Source organism: Pelophylax lessonae (assembly GCF_965119305.1).
Source record: "Pelophylax lessonae genome assembly, chromosome: 4".
Classification (NCBI taxonomy): Eukaryota; Metazoa; Chordata; class Amphibia; order Anura; family Ranidae; genus Pelophylax; species Pelophylax lessonae.
In genome coordinates this window covers 549,710,030-549,720,042 of record NC_138771.1, presented here as the reverse complement: position 1 = coordinate 549,720,042, position 10,013 = coordinate 549,710,030, and positions in this window count along the sequence as shown.

The window sequence follows — 10,013 nt, the reverse complement described above, 5'->3', positions numbered from 1 at the left end:
CCCCTTTTCACTGTGATGCCCCCCCTGCCCAACAGCACTGCAGGCTTCCCTGTCCTGTAACAAAAAAATATAAAAAATTGTAAAAAAAATAATCATGATACTTTTTTTTTTCTTCGAATGTAAAAGCAATTAAAAAATTAGATAATTCACACGGGTTCTCCATTATGTTTGTGTTCACTAATAATGATTTTATTGTATTTTTAGTGAAAATATTGTCTTGATAAATTGGGGGGGGGGGGTGGCTGCCAGGTAGGCTGTACGGGGCCCCAGATTTCTAACAGCAGGCCTGATTGCAGGAAGGGGAGATGAGTGGCCCTTGCCTTTGTTTCTTCATGGTCTAGTCGAGGCCAGTTCACCCACTTTTCTTCTAGATGTGCTCTTCCTGGAGAAAAAACTTGGGCGAGGCCTAGAACTTTGCTTCACTTTGTTGCTATGGAGGGGCTCCTCCTTACTAAAAGTATTCCAAAGACTCTTGCATAGACCAAAGTGCTTTATTTTGTTTCTGTTAGCAGGATTATAACCCCCTTCTGAGAGAATATTTAGCCAGTTTACGTTAGTGTGAGAGTTGTGTTTCCTCTCTGTTTTTGCAGGATCGTCATTGACGGCTGTCCCCCTGCTCAAGCACTGGACTTTGTCATGCACTGATGTCTGGAAAATTCAAGTTCCTGCTGGGAGGGCTTCCTTTTAGGGGGAGGTGCTCTTTTGTTGGTAATTTACCATTTGTCTGTATATATATTTCTTTGGTTGATGTTTTGCTAGCTGCAGGGAGTTGTTAGTTGTTGTAGTTAGGATAACTGTACATATACCTTCATTACTGTATATATGCCAAATGTGTATATTGCTCACTTATTTGTACAAAACACCCTTCTAAGTTTATTCCCTTTCCCCCTTGTGTTTTTCTTATGGAATGCCCTTGCTCCTTGGGGGGGGGGGGGGGAGCTATTTTTTCCCCAGCCAGGGGACATGGCTGGTTTTAGGGGGGGGGGGTGAGTGTAACACCCCCTAGTGTACTAATAGTATTAGTGCAGGCAAATTTATGTAATGACTCATGGTTAATTTGTGACATTGGGTCAGGCTTATTACAGGTCAGGATGGATGGCTCCATAGAGACAGGTCTCTGGTACTTCCCCTTGGATCTGGAAGTTTGAAGAAACTTCTAGAAGTTAGTGGGCAGAGGCCAAGAGGGCTGATCGACATACTTAAGGAAACTTGGCAAATCTCCAGGTATATTGTCCTGGCAGGGTAGCTGAGCCAGCCATTAAATATGGTGGAGCCTGGCCAGCAGGGGAGTCAGGTGGAAGATGGAGCGCTGAGGAGTCTGTTGGTGGCCTAGGAGGGACTCCTGGGTCTGGGGGGCTCTGCCTCCAGGCTGGGCTCAGGCTGTCTTGAAAAGATCCTGGCAGCATTACGGTTAGGAAAGGCATCTTGCCTAAGGAGCAGCAGGGAGCAAAGAGGACATAGTGAGAACATCAGCACACAATCAGGGATTCACAAGGGGAGAGACTGCCACATGAAGCCAGCTTTCAGGAGGACAGTGTTGTGCTTAACCCTTCCTATCCCTTGCCCTGGGAGATCTTAGGAGCAGCCAGGTAGGCTGGCAGACAAGCAGCCAGGAGGGTTGGTAGTTCCTGCCGACAGTAGAGCTGCGCATAATACAATTAAAAATGACCCCCACCTACCAGTATAAATCCTTCTTAGTACAAATCCCAAGCAACAGTCCCAATCTCCCCCTTCCCAGCTTAATCTCTGAGCACAGACCATTTCAGTACAGACCTTCCTTAGAAGACACCCCTTCCCACCCAACCTTTCAGTACAGACCTCCCCAATATAGATCCTCCCTCCTAGCCTAACCTTTCAGTTCAGTCTCCTTAGTATAGTCCCTCCCAGTACAGACCCCCTCCCAGCCTAACCCTTCAGTACAGACCTTCCCACCCCAATAATACAGATCCTCCCTCCCAGTCTAACGTTTAAGTTCAGCCCTCTCAGTACAGACTCTCCCAGTACGAACTCCCCCTCCCAGCCTAACCCTTCAGTACAGACCCCCCCACCCCAATAATATAGATCCTCTCTCCCAGTCTAACCTTTCGGTTCAGTTCCCTCAGTACAGACCCTCCCAGTATGAATCCCCCCTCCCAGCCTAACGCTTCAGCACAGACACCCCCAGTAGAGATGTCAACCCCCCCCACCCCTTTCCATTGCTCTAAACTGTCAATGTCAGACAGGTAGAAGCGGGGCTGCAGTGCCTATGATATTAGTACTATAGCACCCCTTTTGCCTGCCTGCTGAACAGTGACAGTTGTATGATGCAACCCAAAAAAATTTACAGGCAGCGGCCAGCACCCCCATAAGCATGTCACTGGTCAGCAGTGACTATAGATGGCTGGTGCAGGCACATCTACATTCCTGGATTGATTGTCCTCCACACCCAGGTGGGACATATACTCACTGAACCCTCCTGCTGCTAGTCTGGTTCACTGTACTGGTGTAGTGTGAAGTGCTTACACATTCAGAACAGGAGGAAGAACGGCCCCCTGCCAGAGGAGGGAGAGGATCCAACATGTTAAAAAAAATTAATGGAAGTCCCAGGATGGGACGTTTAAACAAAACCATTATACAAACTAAAATCCTGACCAATTCCCCTCATTTTTTATACCCTTCAATGCTTAAAGTAACCTTTAGCACCTTTCTTATCCCAAATGGCACCCTAAAAATGTCACTGTCATTCCCAATAGTAATAATTATTGTTAAAAAATTACACACTCTTGCCCCTATGTGATAGCACTGGGGCCTGGTGATTCACAATTTAGGTTACAAGCATTGCATTGGGGTAGAGGGGAGACAAAGAAAAGGGCCATATAAATGTAATCATGTGTTTTTGTATTGTGATGTATTACTATATCTTATTACTATCTGATTTATATATTTGCATAAATATATTTTAATTACTGTAGCACTACCCTTGTAGGGGTTGCAGATGACAGGGTTCCCCACTCCAGTCAACAAGTACCTTCCACACTTTCTGCAGACACAAGGAACAGTCTTTGAGCTTTGTTTTAATTTTTTTTTTTATTTTTTTTGCAATATACATTTTAATTGAAATATGCAGAAAGAACATTACAATCATGTACAGAAAAATGATCACAGAGCAGTGTGAATTAGAGTTAAGATTAGTACAGAGCTTTGTTTTTATATTTTATTAGGGGGCAATAACTTGGATAGCAACAAAACCAGGGACAACTTCCTCCTTATGTACAACTCTGATTGATTCTTCTCAGGGTTGGCCCAAGACATTGTGCTGCCTGGGTCCAAGAATAAAATGCTGCCCCCCCCCCCAAAAAAAATCCCACCCAACAAAAGGCCCCCCACATCCATTATTTTATATAAATATAAAATTTAGAAAATATTATGTATACTGTTATCTTCTTCCATAACTCACCACCGGAACGGTCCACCAAACACCCATTGTCTGTCCTCAGTCCTCCTATCACTACTGTGTCTGCCACCACCCTAGAAGATCCAGCCTGCATTGCGTGAGATGGAGTGTGCTGATGTCTGACGTCATTGCGCACACCATGTGATCATGTGAGGGACGTTCCCCGGAGGAGACGCTCTGCCTCATCATACTTCTCAGTTTGCACTACGGGCGGCAGTAGGAGATAGGAAAATGCCACCCGTAACACACCGCAAACTGATGACACACACAACTGCTGGAAAAAAAAACCTTGGGAGTCAATTTGCTGCCCCTCTCCAAGTGCTGCCTGGGTCCGATGGACCCAGTGGGGCCCATGGTAGGGCCGGCCCTGATTCTTCTCCTTTACTCTGTACAACTTGATTCCTCTCTTGGAAGATAACAGTCTCTGTTAGAAAAGCAAAAGCCCCTTAAGGATACGGAACTCTCAAGTCCCTTTAGAAAGCAGCACAAAGTGTTGTGAACTGCATCCTGGAATACCTCCAAATCCCTTGTAAACACTGATCCCAGTTCCACTACTGCAGGAAATGCCAGCCTGCCTGGCTGCTTCTCCACCAGTCCACCCGACTAACTCTTTACCAGTCTACCTGATTGACCAGGAGATCTCCCGGGGCAAGGTTAAAGAAGATTTAGGCGCACTGCTATCTTCCAGAGAGACCTGCTACTTGTGGCAGTCTCCCCTATTGTAAGTCCCTGCCCATGCTGCAGTACTCGCACTGTCTTCCTTGCTCCTGTTGCCTCTCCAGGAAGACTCCCTCCAAACCGCTCCTGTTGTCAGGATCCTTCCAGACCAGCACCTGAGCTCCAGTCTGAGGCAGAGCAACCTCCCCCCCCCCTCTCAGATTAGGTGGTGCATCTCAAGGGCCACCCACAGTCCACTCAGCACTCCATCTCTATCTTCCAACCCACTCCCTTGCCAGCATGACTCATTCATATTTAAGTGTTGGCTTAGCCCCATGCCAGGCCCACTGCCCAGGGGATTGTGTAAACTTCCCTAAGTATGCAGAACAACCCTCCTAGCCTTCACCCTCCAGTTTCCAGAACGTACTCTAACTTTACAGAACCAGGGTAAGGCACCGGAGAGTTATCTGTATGAGTCTTCCAGCCCTGACCTAAAGTAAACCCATGACCCAATTAAAGACTCAAAAGTGTAAGAAGAGTCGGACATACATTTTCCTGCACTCACACTAGTAGCACACTAGAGGGTGTTACACTATTATGGCAGAAATATTTGAAGCCAAGTCAACAGGTAAACAGATTCATTGACTATCATTTTTAAGCTGATAGAGGAATACTCTGTAAAGGATGCATGTAATGTCCAAAACTGGAGAAAAAATTGAAGTGGGCAGAAAAATGTAGTTATTAACCATATTGATCAGTCAGGTTTTATTTGTTATCCTCCAAAAATAAGCAATATAGTTGGTCACTTTGGGAAACAGCTCCACATTTGATTCTGTTTTATTTTCTCTAGTTTTTTTTTTTTTTTAATAGATTCTTTAAATATTGTTGTCCTGTTTATATTAATGTATAATTGACATCTGTTGTCAAACGTTAGCAATTAATTTTCTGTAGTGGCACTGCAAGGCCAGAAGAGGGCAATGTGTGCCTATTGGAATGTAATCTGCACAGCTAGGGATGGCAAGGACAGGTTAATTTTTGTTTGATAATGTTGAGCCTCATGCATTAAACCTGGAGGTGAGGAAAAGTACAGGCATTGCTCACAGCAGCCATTCTGTTTTTTGCTTTTATTGTCTAGTCTACACTGCAGCAAAAGCTGCTGAATTCTAAGAGACTTCTCTGTGCAGTTCTTCTAGATCAGTGGTGGATAACTTGAGCAATATAGAGAGCCTTAAGTGCGAACTTCGACACTTCCAGAGGGCTGCATAATGGCAGCTCATTTTTGTGTGTTGCGGTCCATTGCATTGATTTAGGCAACCCAAAGTGAATGGCACTAACGCACCTCAACAATCAGAAATGTAAGCCCTGCTGCACTTTTCTGCAGTGCACCACAACTGACAGGGAATAGAAAATGGGAAAAAAAATTAGCCCCATTGTTGGTATCAGTGGCATTATTAGTAGGGATCGACCGATTATCGGCCCCACCAATATATCAGGGGCCGATATGCACTCTCCCCGATATATCATAATTGGCCCCTGAGGTTACCGATATTGCTGTACCGAAGTGATGCCTGCAGCTAGAGGCATCAACCCGGTACCGGTGTCCATAGCCGACGGTCGGCTGTCTTGTAATGATAACCGATGCGGCTGAGAAGCCCCTCAGCTCTCATTACAAGGAGCGGGAGGGGATGCCCCCCCCTCCCGCCGCCTTCCGCGGCTCGCCCGGGTCTCCGGTCCTACCTGCGCGGCCACCGAACAGAAGACCCGATCAAAGCCGCATTCGGCTCTGATCGGGTCTCCATGTAAAAAACCCGGAAGTGATGTCATGACAGTGCTGAGGAGGGGTTTGGGTTCTTTTAGACCCTCAGATCCCTCCACAAGGAGTACCTGGAAAAAAAAATGTTTTACATGTCCGAAAATATCGGCAAATATCGGCCGATACCGATATCCAAAATATCAGCATCGGCATTAAAAAAACTATATTGGCCGATCACTAATTCATAGTAACTTCCAGTACTGGTGTCGTTGGCTGTGTGAAAAGGTGCAGCGTGATTCGGTGGCAGAAAACAAACAAACAGGCCCAGCAGAAAGGCAACCCAACCAGGAGCACTCACAGGTTGTAACAGCAAAGTGGCAGTAGAATGGGGGACCAAAGGTGCCGACAGCGTCTGTCTCGAGAAGCCTAAATACGCCCAAATGGGAAGGCTTCCAGGAAAGATGGTGTGTTCCTGCACTTTCTCTTCTGCTTTGGAACCTTTCCTTGATGCTAAGCACAGTCCCTGACAGACGGGTGACCTGTCCCTACTCTAGCCACTCGCAAAATGATTGCCAAACCTGGGACCCAGGGTCCTAAATAGACTCTGCCTGACCCAAGATGCCTGCCAAAGTCACATGGGGTGCCAGCATCCAATCAGATATCTGCCTCACTGCGCCCAAGGAAACTATGTTCCTCTCGACTGCCCCCTCTATCTGCATTGCCCCTGCGGACGAGTGCCACCTGCAGTGGAGAAAGTAGACTTCACCTGCCTACAGGTGTAGCAGGAAATCCCCAGCATTGTTTTCAATGACTGCAATATTATCCCAAAACACTGGTGTCAATGACTGCAATAATAACTCCCAACACTGGTGTCTGTGGGTGTAGTAAGGACCTTCCAGCTATTGTTTCAATGACTGCAAAAATATCCCTGAGCAATGGTGTCATTGTGTGTAGCAAGAGACCCCCAGCATTGGTTTTGATGACTACAATATTAAATAATATTATTTACCCCCCATCTCCCTACTGGTGATCAATGTGGTCAGTAGTAGTAACATGTAAACAAAGCTGCCAATTTGAAAAACAAAAGTGCCCAAAAGTTGCTAGACCCTGCCCAGAATATGACCAGCCACACACACAGAGGTGACAGGATGAGTTTTGAGCCCATGACTCCAATAGAGTATGGAGATAGTGCTTGGCAACAATGAAATAAATGTAGATTATACAAGATGGGCCAAATGTAGGCAATCATTACTTCTACATTATAGATTATTATGCATTATAATGAGAACGCTCGTCATTTTCTTTTTTCAGTACAGGGCTACCTTGACAACACCTTCCCCCAGACAACGTGGTAGCATTAAAAGGTCAGCACATTTACCTGACTTGACACCTTTGGACTTCTTGTTTTGAGGGGTAGTAAAAGATAAGGTTTTTAAGAAGAAGCCCCACACAATGGGCAGACTGAAGGAGTTCTCACAAGAATTTACGTAAATTGATGCTAACCAGAATTTTTGTTTTGTCGAGGGCAGGATCCAAGAATGTTTGAATGTCGATGGAGAACATTACAAGCACCTAAGAGATTAAGTGAATAACAAAATTAAAACCGTGCTCCCTTTAAAAATTAAATCATCAAGAAACAGCTTAAGATATGAAAATGTCCATACATAACCACCAAGGGCAAATAAGGTGTTGCAGAGATCTTCTCATGTGACTCCACACAGCAGGGTTGTGCTATCTTCCACCACCATCAGGTAGATATCCTACTCACCAGACACAGGCATATAGAATGCATATTGGATCATTGAGGAAAGATTTCTCTCATAGAAATAGATGTTCCCCAGTAGCACTCCAATCCAGTCAGATGATATCTTCAGAGTGGTGTACCATAGGAATAGGGAAAAGACCCTTCATAGGGTAGTATTTTAACCACTTTAAGACCGGAAGGATTTGCCCCCTTAATGACAAGGCCCTATTTTGCGATTCGGCACTGTGTTACTTTAACGGACAATTGCGCAGTCATGTGATGCTGTACCCAAATGAAATTGCTGTCCTTTTTTTCCCCACAAATAGAGCTTTCTTTTGGTGGTATTTGATCACCTCTGCGATTTTTATTTTTTGCGCTATAAACAAAAAAAGAGCGACAATTTTGGGAAAAAAAATATATATTTTTCACATTCTGCTATATGACATTCTCAAAAAAAAATGTAAAAATCTAAATTTTTTAACATTTTAGGGTAATTTGTTTTCTGCTACATATTTTTGGTAAAAAAAATCGCAATAAGCATATTTTCATTGGTTTGCGCAAACGTTATTGCGTCTACTAACTACGGGAAAGATTTATGTCCTTTTTAATGTTTTTTTTTTTTTTTAGTTCTAATAATGGCGGTGATCTGCAATTTTTTGTGGGATTGCAACATTTCAGCGGACAGATCGGACCCCTAACTGACATTTTTGACACTTTTGGGGGTACCAGTGACATTACTACAGTAATCAGTGCTAAAAATATGTTTACTGTTACTGTAATAATGACACTGGCAGGGAAGGGGTTAACCCTATGGGTGATCAATGGGTTAAATGTGAGCCTAGGGTAGTGATTCTAACTGTGGGGGGGGGGGGGCATGGCTTGGGAAATGACCATAGAGACATGTGATCCTATATGGAAGGATCACATGAGCTCTGTGATCATTTCAAGGAGAAGAGCGGTCGGCTGTGTTTACAACAGCCGACTGTCCTTCTCCCTCTGCGCGGGAGCGGTCGCAGGTGTCAGGCGGCAATCAGGGCCGCCTGACCCGTGCATCGGATTCCCCGCTGCCGAGTGGGGGCGGAAGTGCGCCGCCGGCGGCACACGCTTGCCCCCTAGCTTCCCGCGCGCGACCGACGTAGACCTACGACGGTTTGCGCAGGAGGGCCATCCTGCCGCAGTAAATAGGCGGCGAGTGGTCGGGAAGTGGTTAAAGCATTTATTGATTGCACACTAGTAAAAACACTTACAAATGTTGCAGATCAAAATGGACTTATTAACATGGCAGGGGCGAAGATTTGCGTTCCACCTGCGTTTCAAGATGGTGGAAGTGACCTGTCACGTAGATCCCACCCTTCTCACGTAGATCCGGCATTCAACATATATATATGTTATTTGTTCAATTTGTCACAATTTTATTAACAGTGATTTGTAAATTTCACAAATTTTATATTTTTTGTACACGTGTGTTATCTGACACTAAATCATATTGCTGGGTTTTATCCAGAGTTCGCAGGTAGAGGGTATTTAACATAGGAGATTAAACATTGTCACGGTGTGGGGGACAGATTTTTAGGGAGGTTGCATCAAGAAACTATACATAATGTTATCAGCACTCTATATCTAGTTTTTGCTGTGTTCTCAATACCTGTAAAATAAAATAAATGCTAACAAAACGAAAAATACATACGGTAAATAAAATGAAAAGAAAAGAAATGCCATGATCCGATAAGTACTATGTAGCTACTTTTGGCCCACTCTATATAAATGGCTCTTCCTCTTAACATTTTGTAAAAAATGTCTTCTGGAAAGTAGGAATCATAATTACTATCATCTCTGTGTCATACATCTGGAGTGTAATTCTTAATACATGGAAATCTGCTAAATCTAAAATGTTAATTTACTGTCTTTGACAAAGGTAATTCTGAGTTCCGCCTTCTTCCTATAGCAGCCAAGAGAAAACAGAAAGTGGAAGAGAGAAGAAACATGGTCCTTATGTGTGAATGAAAGCTTTTTGTAGAAGCAGGCGCACAAAGCCTACAAAAACAAACACACGTTTGTGTAAATGGCTTTTTAAAATGCTTGAGAGCATTCTTTTATAATATGAAAAGGTTTGATTGAGGTAATAAGATGTTTGAACATGTTCTATTTAGAGGAGAAAACTTGTGTTTGAATAGGTAGTGAAAACCCTTTTTCTCTAAATTGAGCCCACTCAAGTTGTGCCTGGAGCAATGCCTACATTACCCCAATGGAAGAATGAAGACGGCACCTACCCAGAAATTAGGGATGAGCTTCGAGTTCAAGCCGAACGTAAGTTCAATTTAAACATCGCTCATTCGATCGTTCGTCGAATGACGAACAAATGTGCTTCTTCGCGGGACATTTGAGTTACCCATAATGCGCTGCACGCGCGCCGCTCGTGCAGCGTT